At 28.9% G+C, this 13,123-nt stretch overlaps 1 long non-coding RNA gene across 1 annotated transcript in view; it reads left to right on the top strand.

Annotated features, from left to right (window-relative positions):
* Nucleotides 1-684: 684 nt before the first annotated feature.
* LOC119603641 overlaps nt 685-13,123 on the top strand; it is a 117,496-nt gene continuing 105,057 nt past the window's right edge. The window contains exon 1 of the long non-coding RNA XR_005231416.1: nt 685-942. This is a non-coding gene — a long non-coding RNA (uncharacterized LOC119603641). The remainder of the gene's footprint in view (nt 943-13,123) is intronic.

Raw genomic sequence — 13,123 nt, forward strand, 5'->3', positions numbered from 1 at the left:
ACCAATCGGCTCAGAATCACTTTCTGAGTCGATTTAGCTATGTCCATCCATTCCATTCCATATGTCCTTCATGTCCATTATTTCGTATATCCCCCATATAACCTTATCCCCAAATAGGGCTTTTAAGTTCATAAATATGTTAAATGTTCTTGTATTACTCCAAAAATCGGCAAATCTTAGTTTTATATACATAAGTCTTAAAGATACTGCTGATTTTCGTAATGATCGGGCCTCATTTAACACTATCCCCCATACTGGTCATGATGATGGTCAAAAAATTTTCTTATAAACACTAATATCACGATGATATTCGGCATTAATAACTGATGTAGGCGTAAATCCCTCTACCAAAATTTATAAGGATAGGACCATATTAACCCACCGCCCCATATAACACCTATTTTGTTAAAATATTTCCGAATTACATACTTATTATTAAAAAATAATCAAAACATATGACATAATCACTGGTGTAGGGAATCATATGGTCAGCCGTGCTCGACTATAAATTCTTGTTTCTTTATTCACTTTGTACTTCGGTCGAACCTTATCCTATTTTGATTGGACCGATTCAGCCCTTTTACAAATCATTGTTTTCACCCATTATGTACTGGTATGCTTTCAACTCTATGGATGTGATTTACCCTATGTTCCAAGTTTGCTTTTAACCAAAGTATACTTTAGTTTTATATTTCATTTTGAAAATATTTATAAAAATAATATTTCATTTTTTATTAAGTTTTTTCTAAATTATGTAATTTTTCCCAATAACAAATTGGAAAAGGGAATAGAAAATTGTTTAAATTTGTACCATTTATAATTTACTGGAAATTTTGATAACTGGAGAACTCCATTGGTGAAATGCTATAGATACATACTACATATTTCCGAAAACTCAAGACTCTAAACATATTATATTTCCCAAACTTGCGGATAATTAAGGTGAGTGAATAACCTAGAGCCATATACATACATACATATGTATGTATCTACATCTTCTTCCTATCCTAACAACCTACTTCCCATAAGATGCTGATCGTATGATTTTAATTGCCCAATTCACAACCGTTGTGTATCGTTGTATACATAGTATCCTAAATAGATATCAGATTCTCAGTGTTTCAGATTAGAATTTGCACTGATATTATGCAGATTTTATTATAGATTATTGCGCGACATTAAAATATTAAAGAATCGTCCCTTTACCGTATTATTTTGATACCGATTCATTACTTGTCGAAATCTTAATTGTTTAAATATAATATTGTGTTACAAAATTTGTACCAATTTAGATAAAATATTGAGATTTGAAACGTTTTATATTTCAACATAAATGTCATCTAAAGCATTTCGTTAAAATGATTGACCTTAAATTTTAATTACTTTGGGTTTAGAATAATTCACCTCCTAGGAAAAAGATTTTCTTAAAATTCACTTTTCAAATTCAGCATGAAAAGAATTTTGCCACACAAGTTAATTGAAACATCAATATGACAAAATTTCTTGCAATTCATAAAATCAATGAAAGTCAATTGAGTTGTTACCGGGGACAATGACACAACATGATATTCCATTTTCCACTATTCAAATTGAACAAAACCTGCAATGATTTTGTATTTTATGAATACCCTAACAAAACATTATTATGACATTTCAATCAATGTGAAATATAAAACAAAAATTTGCAAAGACTAAAATTTTCAAGAAATTGTAAAGATTTTAAAAATCTTAATCTTAAGTAACATTTTTCTTTTAACTCTCTGGGTGTTTTTTATTTGCAATTATTTTAACAAAATCTATGCTTTGGTCTCGAAAATATTTTGATACAAAAAAACCATAAGTTTTAATAACATTTGGCTTTGAAAACAGCACGTTACTATTTCTGAGCTGGTTTACCTTAAGGATTTTGCTGAATTTATTTAGAACACACACAGTTTTCAAAGGTGTCAATAGAAGGGAAAAAATCGCATGGCCTCATGGTGTGACATTCATATTTTTGTTTTTTTAGTACAATTTAGTGAATGATTTTCACACACAAACACTTAAGCGCAGGATCTTTATAACTCATTTAGATTATCCTGCTTAGTTTTCTTAGGGTTTTATTTTAGTTATTTTTAAAGGAATTATTTTGATTTTTCTTCTCAAGTGTTTTAACCTGTTGTTATTTGCAAAATATTGCATTTTTACAAAATGTTTTTAAAAGAAAATATTTTAAATAAAAGAAACATTGTTATTATTTCCAATTTGCATTTTTTTATTTATGAATAAACTAGAAATGAGAAAGATTTCATATTAAAACATTTCACAAGACAGCAAAAATAAAACGAAGTTATTCCAAAAGAATAACATTTATCACCACTTCAAAAGTAGCACTAAGTGAATTTTTTATCTTCTGTGGAAGTGATGATTAATGACTTCTTATGGATTATTGAAGATTTTAACTATATTTTGTATTGGAGCGTTTTTATTTTTGGGTTTATGGATGGATAATATGAGTGATCACAGATTTTCACAATTTTCTCAATTTGAGCGTTACATCATCTTATATTAGGGATGTTATTGAATCGTTTTAACGATCTACATTCGATTTTAGGTTTTTCTCATAAAAATCGTTATTTGATGAAAAATAGAAGTAATTACAGATCTTCACTATTTTCTTAATGGGAGCGTTATTGTAATGATCAAGAACAAATTTTATAGTTTCCACGAAATTTTTTGAATTTTTGAGTTCCAGAACGGGTGCAAACTAAATCATCTCATTGTCTTAAACTAAACTAATAAGGATGTATCGCTAGATTTTAAAAATTTAAAGCACAAATATAATTCAACCGCTTTCATGTTAAAATATCACAAATTTTTATAGCCTACACCACTTTAGTGGGGAGGGTATATTGGGTTTGTGCTGATATTTGTAACACACAATAATATTGATCCTATACCCACCTTAAAGTATACCAATCGATTTAGAATCATCGATTTAGCTATGTAGGTCCGTCTGTCCGTCCATGTAAACCTTGTAATCAAACTACAGATCGCAATTTTAAAGATAATTCAATGAAATTTAGCACATGATCTTCCATGGTACCGTAGACGAAGCTTATTGAAAATGGTTAACATCCTACAACGGCCCATTATTTCACCTCGCTTTTAAGTTCATAATTATGTTTAATATACTCGTACCTCGACAAAAATCTGCAAAACCTAGGTTTACTAGCCATGAGGGTCATATGAATTTAATAATTATAGGGTCTCATTTGATCATAGCCCCTATACAAAGCCCAATTCAAAATTTGACTTAAATATCCACAATTTTATTCAACAACAAATGGTTTAAGTACATCTGAAGCAAGATACAATTCTATTTAAATGCTTTCTTATGAAAACTAAATCACATTTTATTTTTTCGAACAAAAATTATTGGTCTCAATGCCAAAATTTGTTGTCATTCTCTTTTTGGCTATAATCATGCTTTCTAGAACGACAACTTTATATAAAAATTTGTTTTGTTAAACTTTTGAAATATTTTGGGGAATTTCGCTTCAAGTGACCCAACTTTTAAAATCGATGTCTTCCGAATTGGATGAAATTTGCACCAACTGCCAAATATTGAAAAAAAAAAAATTTATTCTTTAATTAAAAAATAATTTTTTTGATAGATAGTGGGATATCGCATCCCATTATGGGACTATAAAGCCCTTCAAGGAAATTGTATATGCCTTTCTTAAGCAAAAAAGGGCCCATTTTGAAAAAAAAATTAAAAAAAAAATTTTGGAAACAATGAAGAAATAGTTATCTGAACTCCTTTGGACAATTTTTGCTAGGACCAATAGGTGAAAAGTTACACTAATTTGAATAAAACCCTGTATGACCAAAATGTCCAACTTTGACCCCCTATAAGTCCGACAGTTCTTGACCGATACAGCTGACAATTTGAGACTAACCTACTATCTAATTTATCTAACCTTGGTGCAAATTTCATCAAAATCCATTTTTTGAGTTGGGTCACTTGACATGTAATTCCCCTTTATTAAAATGGTTGTAGTTTTTAAAGAAATTTTCTTTGAAAATGTGAAATTTTGTTATATAGAAGATTGAAATGTCATAATAATGTTTTTGTAAACATACAAAATTTACAAAATCATTGCAAATTTCTATATAAAACTAAATAGTAAATTCCTGTTGAGTCATTGTCTTAAGTTACAACTCAATTGACTTTGACAATAATAAGAAATTGACATTGATGTTTTGTATTGATGAGTATATTTGTGCAAATAATGGTCTATTCAAAATATCTTTAGTATTCTCTTAATAATAAAGTAAACATTTACAAGAATTGTTAGACCACCTTCAACGTTAATTGTCTTTTTATAATCACGACTAAATACCAGCTGCATTACAGGGAAATAGTTTGGTAGTGGCTGAAATATAATCTTATATTGCATAATCAAAATAATTCTCATTTCTATTGGGAATAATTTACCCATATTTTTTATAAAAAAGCAAAGAAATAATCTTACAATTTAGCTTTAAGGTATTTAAATTTTTACTTTCAATTGTATTCAACATATTTTTGACAGATTGACATTTTGGTCCTTCTTAAAGATTTTCAAATTAAAAATAAATTTCTTAATATTCATTTACAAAAAAAAAAAAAAATATAATTTTTTATATCAATTCTTTTTAACTAATTAAAAATTCATGTAGTTTTGGTTTTACACATATTACATATTCATGTTCGAGAATGTTGTATTTCTCACACTCGAAGGTTTAACTCTAAAATTTTGAAATGTTTTGATATTTGATTGATTGTTTTTAAGTTGTCATGTATCCTTTCGTTTCGTTTATTCAATCAGTATTTGGTTGCCCTTAAAATTAGGTGCCGAAAGGCTCAATTGTAATTTGAGTCGTATTGTGTCAAGAGACAACAAGAATTTACATAAAAAAGGGTTAAATTTTTTTGTATTTTATTCAAATTTAGTACAGATTTATTGTTTTGATAAATCTTAGTAGAAAATTTTGTTAAGTATTAAAAAAAAAACAATTTTTAATTCAGGGTTAAGTTAGATTTTTCGTAATTTTCGAAGATTACAATTTGGAAAAAAAATTGGTTTCAACTGCAACTAGAACAAGTATGGGCTGGAATCATACATTTCTGAACTGTAATGTTTTGCAATAAATCAATTTTTTTAATTCTTAAAATTTTGATCAACTCATTTATGGATATACATACTATTTAGGATACTAATGTATGCGTATACATATATATACATATATCAAACAAGTAAGAGTGTTATATGTATTCGACCATGCCGAATCTTATATACCCCCCATCCATATATGGGAATTTTTCATTAAGCATTAAAATTTCATTACCATTTATAGAAAAAATTGTAATGAAAAATATTTTAAGTACCATTTAATGAAAATTATATTTTTTTCATTATAACTTTTTTTGATAATGGTAATGAATTTGATAATGAATTTTCAAAAACGAATTTAATTAGTATTTATAATTGTCGAAAAATATATTAAGGAAATTTTTCGAAGATTCGAGGTTTGAAAGCTTTTAAAACCAGTTCCCGTAGCCCAAATTGGCTGAAATTTTGCAGTCATAAGTACATCTGATGACAATACAATAATATGTTCGAATATTCGAAATTAAGTTCGAAAATTCGAAGTTATTTTCGAAATTTTTTTTATGTTTTTAAATTAATCTCTGTGTCATAAAATCTAAAAAAAAAATTTCGAAAATTCGAACTCGTGTTCGAAAAATTTTTAAAGCTGTTAAAACTAGTTCTTCTAGTCCGAATGTGCTGAAATTTGGCATACATGATTTCACCTAATGACAATACATTATAATGTTCGGATATTCGAAATTAATTTCGAAATTCGAACTAATGTTCGAACATTTTTAAAATCCATTGAATAATGGTAATGAAAATTTATTTTTAAATAATTACTAATGAAATCGTTTCATTAAAAACCATTACCATTAGACAAAATAATGCTAATGAAAAAAAAATAATTATAATTTTTTTCAATGTAATGCTAATGAAATCGTCAATTAATTAGTCGATATAATTAACTACTCCCATGTATGCCCCCATCAAATCATTGCCGAAAAGAATTGCTTCTTTATAAACAAACTTTGATTTTATAAATCGATGCTTTTGTTATTATCGAAAGAAGTTAATTAATTTTGTGAATAGGGTGGGGTCAATTATTGACCGATCCTTAGAAAATTTGGTAGAAAGATTTTGGTTCTTGTTTATGTTGAATTTCATAGTTGTACTCGTATTTTTAAGCTAGTAATGAGCGGTAGTCATTTTCTGAAGGGGATTTTATATGGGGGATATGGTCAAATATAGACAAAAGTTGGTAGAGAGATTTTGACCCATATTAAACTTGTTTATGTCGATTTTCATCGCTGTATTCTTATTTCTGAGCCAGTAATAAGCGTTAAAGTAATTTTCTGGGGAGTAGGGTCAATTATGGACCGATCCTCACAGAAGTTAGTAGAGAGATTTTGGTTCGTACAAAACTTGTTTATGCCGAATTTCATCGCTGTAGTCTCATTTCTGAGCCAGTAATAAGTATTAAAGTAAATTTCTGAAGGGGATCTTATATGGGGGGTATGGTCAATAATGGACCGATCCTCACAAAAGTTAGAAGAGAGATTTTAACACATACAAAACTTGTTTATAACGAATTTCATAGCTGTACTCGCATTTCTGAGCCAGTAATGAAAGTTAAAGAGATTTTTTGAAGGGGAACTTATATGGGGGATAGGGTCAATTATGAACCGATCGTCATAAAATTTGGTTAAGAGATTTATGTTCACATAAGACGTATTTATGTAGAATTTCTTCGTTATAATGGTATTTTTAAACAAGTTATGACTGTTAAAATTGTTTTCCGGGGGGCTACTTGTTTGGGGGATATGCGAAAATGTGGACCGATTTTGTTTATTTTCAATACCAAACAAAACTTATCAATAGAAAATATTTATGCAAAATTTCAGCTGTCTAGCTCCTCCCGTGTGGTCCCTATTGTGATTTCAACAGACAGAAGGACGGACATGGCTAGATCGTCTCAGAGCTTAATAAGTACCCAGATTATACATATATACTTTTATGGGTCTTAGGCGAATATTTTGATGTGTTACAAACGGAATGATAAAAACAATATATCCCCATCTTTTTTGATGGTGGGTATAAAAATATAAGAAAATTATTGTTTTTATCCGAAAATTTGAACACATATTATTCTATATATGTCTATAATTCGAATCTCCAAAATATGGGGGCTTCTTTTGTGAGCAAAAGATACATATGGACGGACAGAAGTTTCGTGCAAAAGGGAGATATTCGAGATAATTTGTAATCACTAAATCAGAATTGATTTATTTTTGCAAAAAATAGAAAACGATTTCAGAATTTTTTCTCTTGTAATTAACTTTTTGCTAAACTGATCCATATTCTGAAATCAAGTACGAATCTAGCTCAAATCAAGCACATTTTGGGATCAATTCAATAACTTTCTTTTTTAAAAATTTTAAATTAATCCTCTTTCTATCGCAAATCAAGTATGCATTTCAACTTAAACAGAAAATTTTCAAAATGACTACATGATCTCTTTGACCCAAAAAAGACTTAAATTGGTGTTTTCGTACTTAATGGATCCGTACTTGTATCAAATATTTTGTACTAGGTTTAACGAAAACCATACTTTTAAAACCTCTCCGGATTGATAAGAGTACGAATTGCTGAATTCTGTTGAAAAAAAATAATTTTTTTAAGAATTATTTAAAAAATTTGATAAGAAAATTATTTTCAAGGTGTATATTAAACGGGAAAACGAATAGTAGAAAATTTAAAAATTAAGGAAAACATCTTTTAGTTGTTCTTTATAAAAAAAGACACAATTCATTGTTTTTTATAAAATTATACTACAAACATATTTACTTACGGAAGGAAACACTGCCTATTCACTCCTTTTTTAAATGTTTCAATTTTCAAATACGTATTAACAAAAACACCTTTTCAATACTTATTGACAAGTAGATACTTACGTATGTTTGTATTGTAATATATTGATAATTAAGGCAGCTGCTTTATAAAAATACACGTGTTATTGACTTGAGTCTAGTTGGAAAACACCTGGACGCCCACCAAATTTACTATAAAAGTACCGCTATAAAAACAAATTATCACAAATCAAATTACAAACAATCCTTCTAAAATAAGGATAACAACAGCAAAAAAATATGAATATTCATGAGGAAATAAAAACAAAACTAACGGGTAATTTACAATAGATCAATAGCACCCTTTTGGCAAATACATATGTACACATGAGTGTAATAAAGAAAAACCAAAAAAAGAGAAAGGATTGTAACTAAATCCTTTTTTTTTCTAAATAACATACTTTCAACACTTCATTTGATTATATTGGCGAAGAGTGGCTGAACGGTATTTAATTCGTATTTTCGATCTATAAGTGAAATTATGAAATTTGATACTAGATCATAGAATTTTTTAATAAATTATGATTTAGATTTATTTTCTATAGGAAAATTTTGTTTGCAGATAATAAAGTAGAGAATATAGAAAAAATATCAAAAATTAAAGCGTGTTGAATTACAATTTTTCATAAATAATAAGCATAACGGGGATTGAATTTTCCTTTTCTTTTTAAATAATTTTCTTTACAATTTTTGTTAAAAAAAAAAAGATTTTCTTTTTCAATCGAATGCATAATAAGGATAACTGTCAATAATGAAGTTTTATTAGCAACAATAAAGAGGCAAAAGGACAATAACTTTTCAAAATTTTCGATTCTTTGGCGTTGGTACATAAATAACTGTAAAGCATGACATATAAAATGAAAAAGAATTAAGAACACATTAATTATCTAAAGGTGCTATCGAAGATGTTTGAAAAGCCGAGAGTTGCGTTAGACTATTGTTCACCTCCATCTGCCTGTTTGGTTGGTGCAAACGTGTTTGTGTGCCGTAATAAGGCACCCACCAAAATTTTTTTGTTGAGAATTGCAGCCAAGTTGAATAGAAGAAAAGTTGTCCGTTGTCTTTATAAAAGAAGTTAAGTAGAGAATACGTTTTATTGTCTTTAGTGTAACGGAATTTGTCTTTAAAATGATGCAAATCTTTGATTAATCTCAAATACTTTAGAAAATGAAAATAAATGGAAAATGAAAAAAATAAAATGGGAAGGAAATTAAACCTTTCTTTTGATTTTCGTAACGCCCCAAAAATATTGATTGTAATCTGGCCCAAATTATATCATATTAATCAGTCATAAAAATTTTATTTATGAATATTTTTTGATGAAATTTTACAGTTCGGTAGATTTTTTTACTCAAAATCCAAAATTAAATAAAAATTTCGAATTTTCTTATTAGAAATCCCGGAATTCCCAAAAAAGTTTTAAAAAATCCCAAAAATGGTATTTTTTGGTTTTTTGCCTATTATATCCATACCAGGGGCGGGGTTATCGAAACCCGTTACAAAATGATTAAGAACATATTGGGTCATATAAAACAGGTCACTATAATTTGATATCGACTATGCGATTTGAGAATTTTTGCTCAAAATTGAATTTTCCATAAAAAATAGGGTTTTTTTGGATGGACCTGGTCCCCTCGGTATCAACAATTTTTAGGTTTTGTTTCATTTATCGTATTTTATGGAAAGTCAGCTTTCCAAAAAGTATAAATTCTATATACATCTTCTTAGAAACTTTTTAGATAACTTAAAAAGAAAAAGATACTTTTTTCCCAAAAAAATGGCAAAAAATCGACTTTTTTTAATTTTTTAAATTAAAATGCCTATAACTTTGGACTCAGTCATGATTTTTACATAATTCTTTCACTGCTTGATATATAAACTTGTTGTTAAGCGAATAACGAAAATCGGGAATATTTGGATCCGCTATTATCAAAAAACTAAAGTAAGGACGGTAAAAATTTTAAAATTTTAATTTTCAAATGCGAATATCTCTTAAACTATAAGAGATAATTTACTGCTATATAGTGCTCGATGAGGAGATTCTATATACGAAAATTTTTTTAAATCGGAACTTAAATGAAGAAATAGGATCGTTTTTAAAATTTAACATAGCCGAGGTGTCCTAATTTGAGGACCCCCCGCCGGGCCTCTGGTTGGCCTATAAGGTCCAAATTCAAAACCTAAACTCGACAACACCTCCTCTTTGTGCATACCAAATTTCATTAAAATCGGATTAACCGTTTAGAAGTTACCGAATTATTTCCCTCTTTTTTTTTCCTATACCACTGTGTATCCTTCAAAATTGTGCGAGTAGCATCTAAGCATCTCCATCTCGAATGAAGAGATTTCACCCCAGGCAGGAAAGCCGTAAAAGACGAGAGGACATAAGAGTACCGGCCTCCTATTAAAGTCACCTCCACGCCTTAATACCGTCATATAGTCAGAATATATGATCTTCGATTTCTCCATTCCTGCGAAAACAACCGTATATTCAAATTTAGTTTCCATTGAACAAAGGGGACAGTTTGAGCCTTGGCCCTCGAAGAGGCCCGAGAAGTTCAACAATAAGTGATCTGCAGGTTGCTGAGGAATAATGCTCATAAATCGATTGTATAGAACAGAACCAATCAAAGATCCCTGAAATAACTGAGCCCTCCCCTACTCTAACTTTTAAAGCATGGTCCTTTATAAAACTGCTCACAATCCGACACACATCGACTCCAAATTCCGTGTTCATCATCTCGTAGACTAACCTATCATGACAGACACTATTAAAGACTTTGGCTTAGTCCAGGCCATCGTCGGACATTAATTGTTCAAACCCTTTGCCACATAGTCGTGGAATACTATTAAGGCATGGGAATTGGAGTGACCATTTTTAAATTCAAATTGAAAGCCATTAATTACGTCATACATTCTAATATGTTATTACATCCAGAATGAAATATTCAAGCAACTTCCCAAATGTCGGAGATATTGACCTGTAGTTCCCATCCTATAGTTCAGATGCTGACTTCATAATTTCTTCCTCAATATAAAGTCTGGTATACCGTCCATATCACTCACGACGTCTGTCTTCCTCAGTACAAAGTCTGGTATACCGTCCATACCACTCGACTCGTCCGATGCTGCGTCGTACATTCCTTCCGTTAGCAGTAAAAGTCTCACAAAATCTGGTCAAAATCGTAGTTCTATCCAAAGTGTAAATTGTATTCCGGTAAACCATTTTTAAGTAGGCTAGATGAGATCTTATACCGAAATTGCTCATTTTCATTGCCAAACTAACCTATCAATAGAGAATATTTGTGGAGAATTTCAGAATTCCACCTTCTCTCGTTTGGACATTTGTTATTTTCAACAGACAGATGGATGAAACTAAATAGTCTTAGAACCTTACCTTTTAGTATTGATTGAAATCTTTTTTAAACTCTATACAATGATCAGAGGACGATAAAATCATGATTTTATATATATACCAGACGAAACATCATTAATAAAAACATGGTCCTTCGAGTCGTATTCGTAGTATGACGTTGAATTTTCCGCAATAGTCAGAGGAATTATTAACAACTCAAAATTTTCTCAAACATTTTTGGATTACTATATCTTATTAGAAAGGAAACTCAGTTTAAAATATATAAATAAATAATTTAAAAAAATTTAAGGGAAGATATAAAAAAAAATTTATTTTAAACATTTTTGCAAAAAATGTACATTTATCATTTTAGCAATTTGTTTCAGTTTAAGACACAACATCTCTGTCCACCCCTTCAAATTGACATTGAATTATAAGAAATTATTTTGCATGTAATTTTTCAAAAAAGATAGAAAATATTGTGTAATTTTACCTAAAAATTTATAAAACAAAAATTGTTTATAAACCATCTTTATGAAAACAGCAGATGTAACATTATTTTCCTGTTAGCTCGTCCCTCGTTTAAACTGATGCCATCAGTACTTTTGGCCATTGTTCGTGTAAGAAAAACAGTAAGAAAAGTAGACAATTTGACGTCATTTGTTTCATCTGCTGATTTGGCGCTAAAGATTTTAAAAGATTTTTATTTTTCATAAAATAAGAAAAAAAATTCAAACAATAGAAACAGTTTTGAAAATGGTATTTTGTTAAAGGAAGCACGTGGTATAAACATTATCAATAATGATTAATGAGTTATCTTAAAGATAAATACAAAAAATCTCAGTTTAAGATTGAGAAAAAAAGATTTTGTTTTGTAGACAGTAAACGAAAAAAATGTACGTTATTTAATTAAGTTATATTTGTTATGGATATTATTACAGGATATTGTTCTTTTTCCGTATTTTTGGCATATGTAAATTTCTAGTTTTGTAATTTGTTTTAATTTAAAATGCAACCATTTGTAACTGTTACAGATTACTTTATACAAATTAGCATATTTCATTTGTGTTTTAAAAATTGTTTAATCTTGCCTACCATTAGATGAAAAATGTACTTGTATATATCATGTAATTTTCTACTTTCCATTTCTTTTTGCAGGGCGTGAATAAGTTTTTAATGTCTTTTTATAAAAAAAATATAAGTTGTTGTCCTTTTTTCAAAAAGGGTTGTTATTTTTTGTGTGTGTGTGTCTTCTGTTACAGTGATCTTGTTTTTTTTTTTTTGTTAATGATCGTTCTATATTTCTCACCTTCTGTGAGTGTCATTTTTTTTTCATGCTTTATTTTTAAATTGTTTCCCATCGTAAGATTTGCATAAATTTCTTATGCACTAGTAATTTAAATTAATGTGGTTTTTATGTCACTGCATATTTTATACTTTCGAAAATTAATCTAAGATTTATGTTAATCTGTTGTTGTTTTTTTTTCACTGCAGAAAAGAAACTGGGTTGTTCGATATTAAGTAGGGTAATGTTATGCATATTTAAAAAATGTATATCTTAAGATTTTTTGAACAAAATTTTTTAAATATGTTTTGAATTCCTTTAGGGTTTTCCCTAACTTAATTCAGAAAAAAAGAATTACAATGTGTTTATCATGCAAATTTGAAATCGTATATATTTTGGAGTTCCAACCCTAATACCATATAAACGTAGGGTATCAGAGGTAGGCCTTGGTCCAAAT

The sequence above is a fragment of the Lucilia sericata genome, unplaced genomic scaffold (assembly GCF_015586225.1).
Source record: "Lucilia sericata isolate MDLA Ls3-8-SP2 unplaced genomic scaffold, ASM1558622v1 Contig000322F_arrow, whole genome shotgun sequence".
Lineage (NCBI taxonomy): Eukaryota > Metazoa > Arthropoda > Insecta > Diptera > Calliphoridae > Lucilia > Lucilia sericata.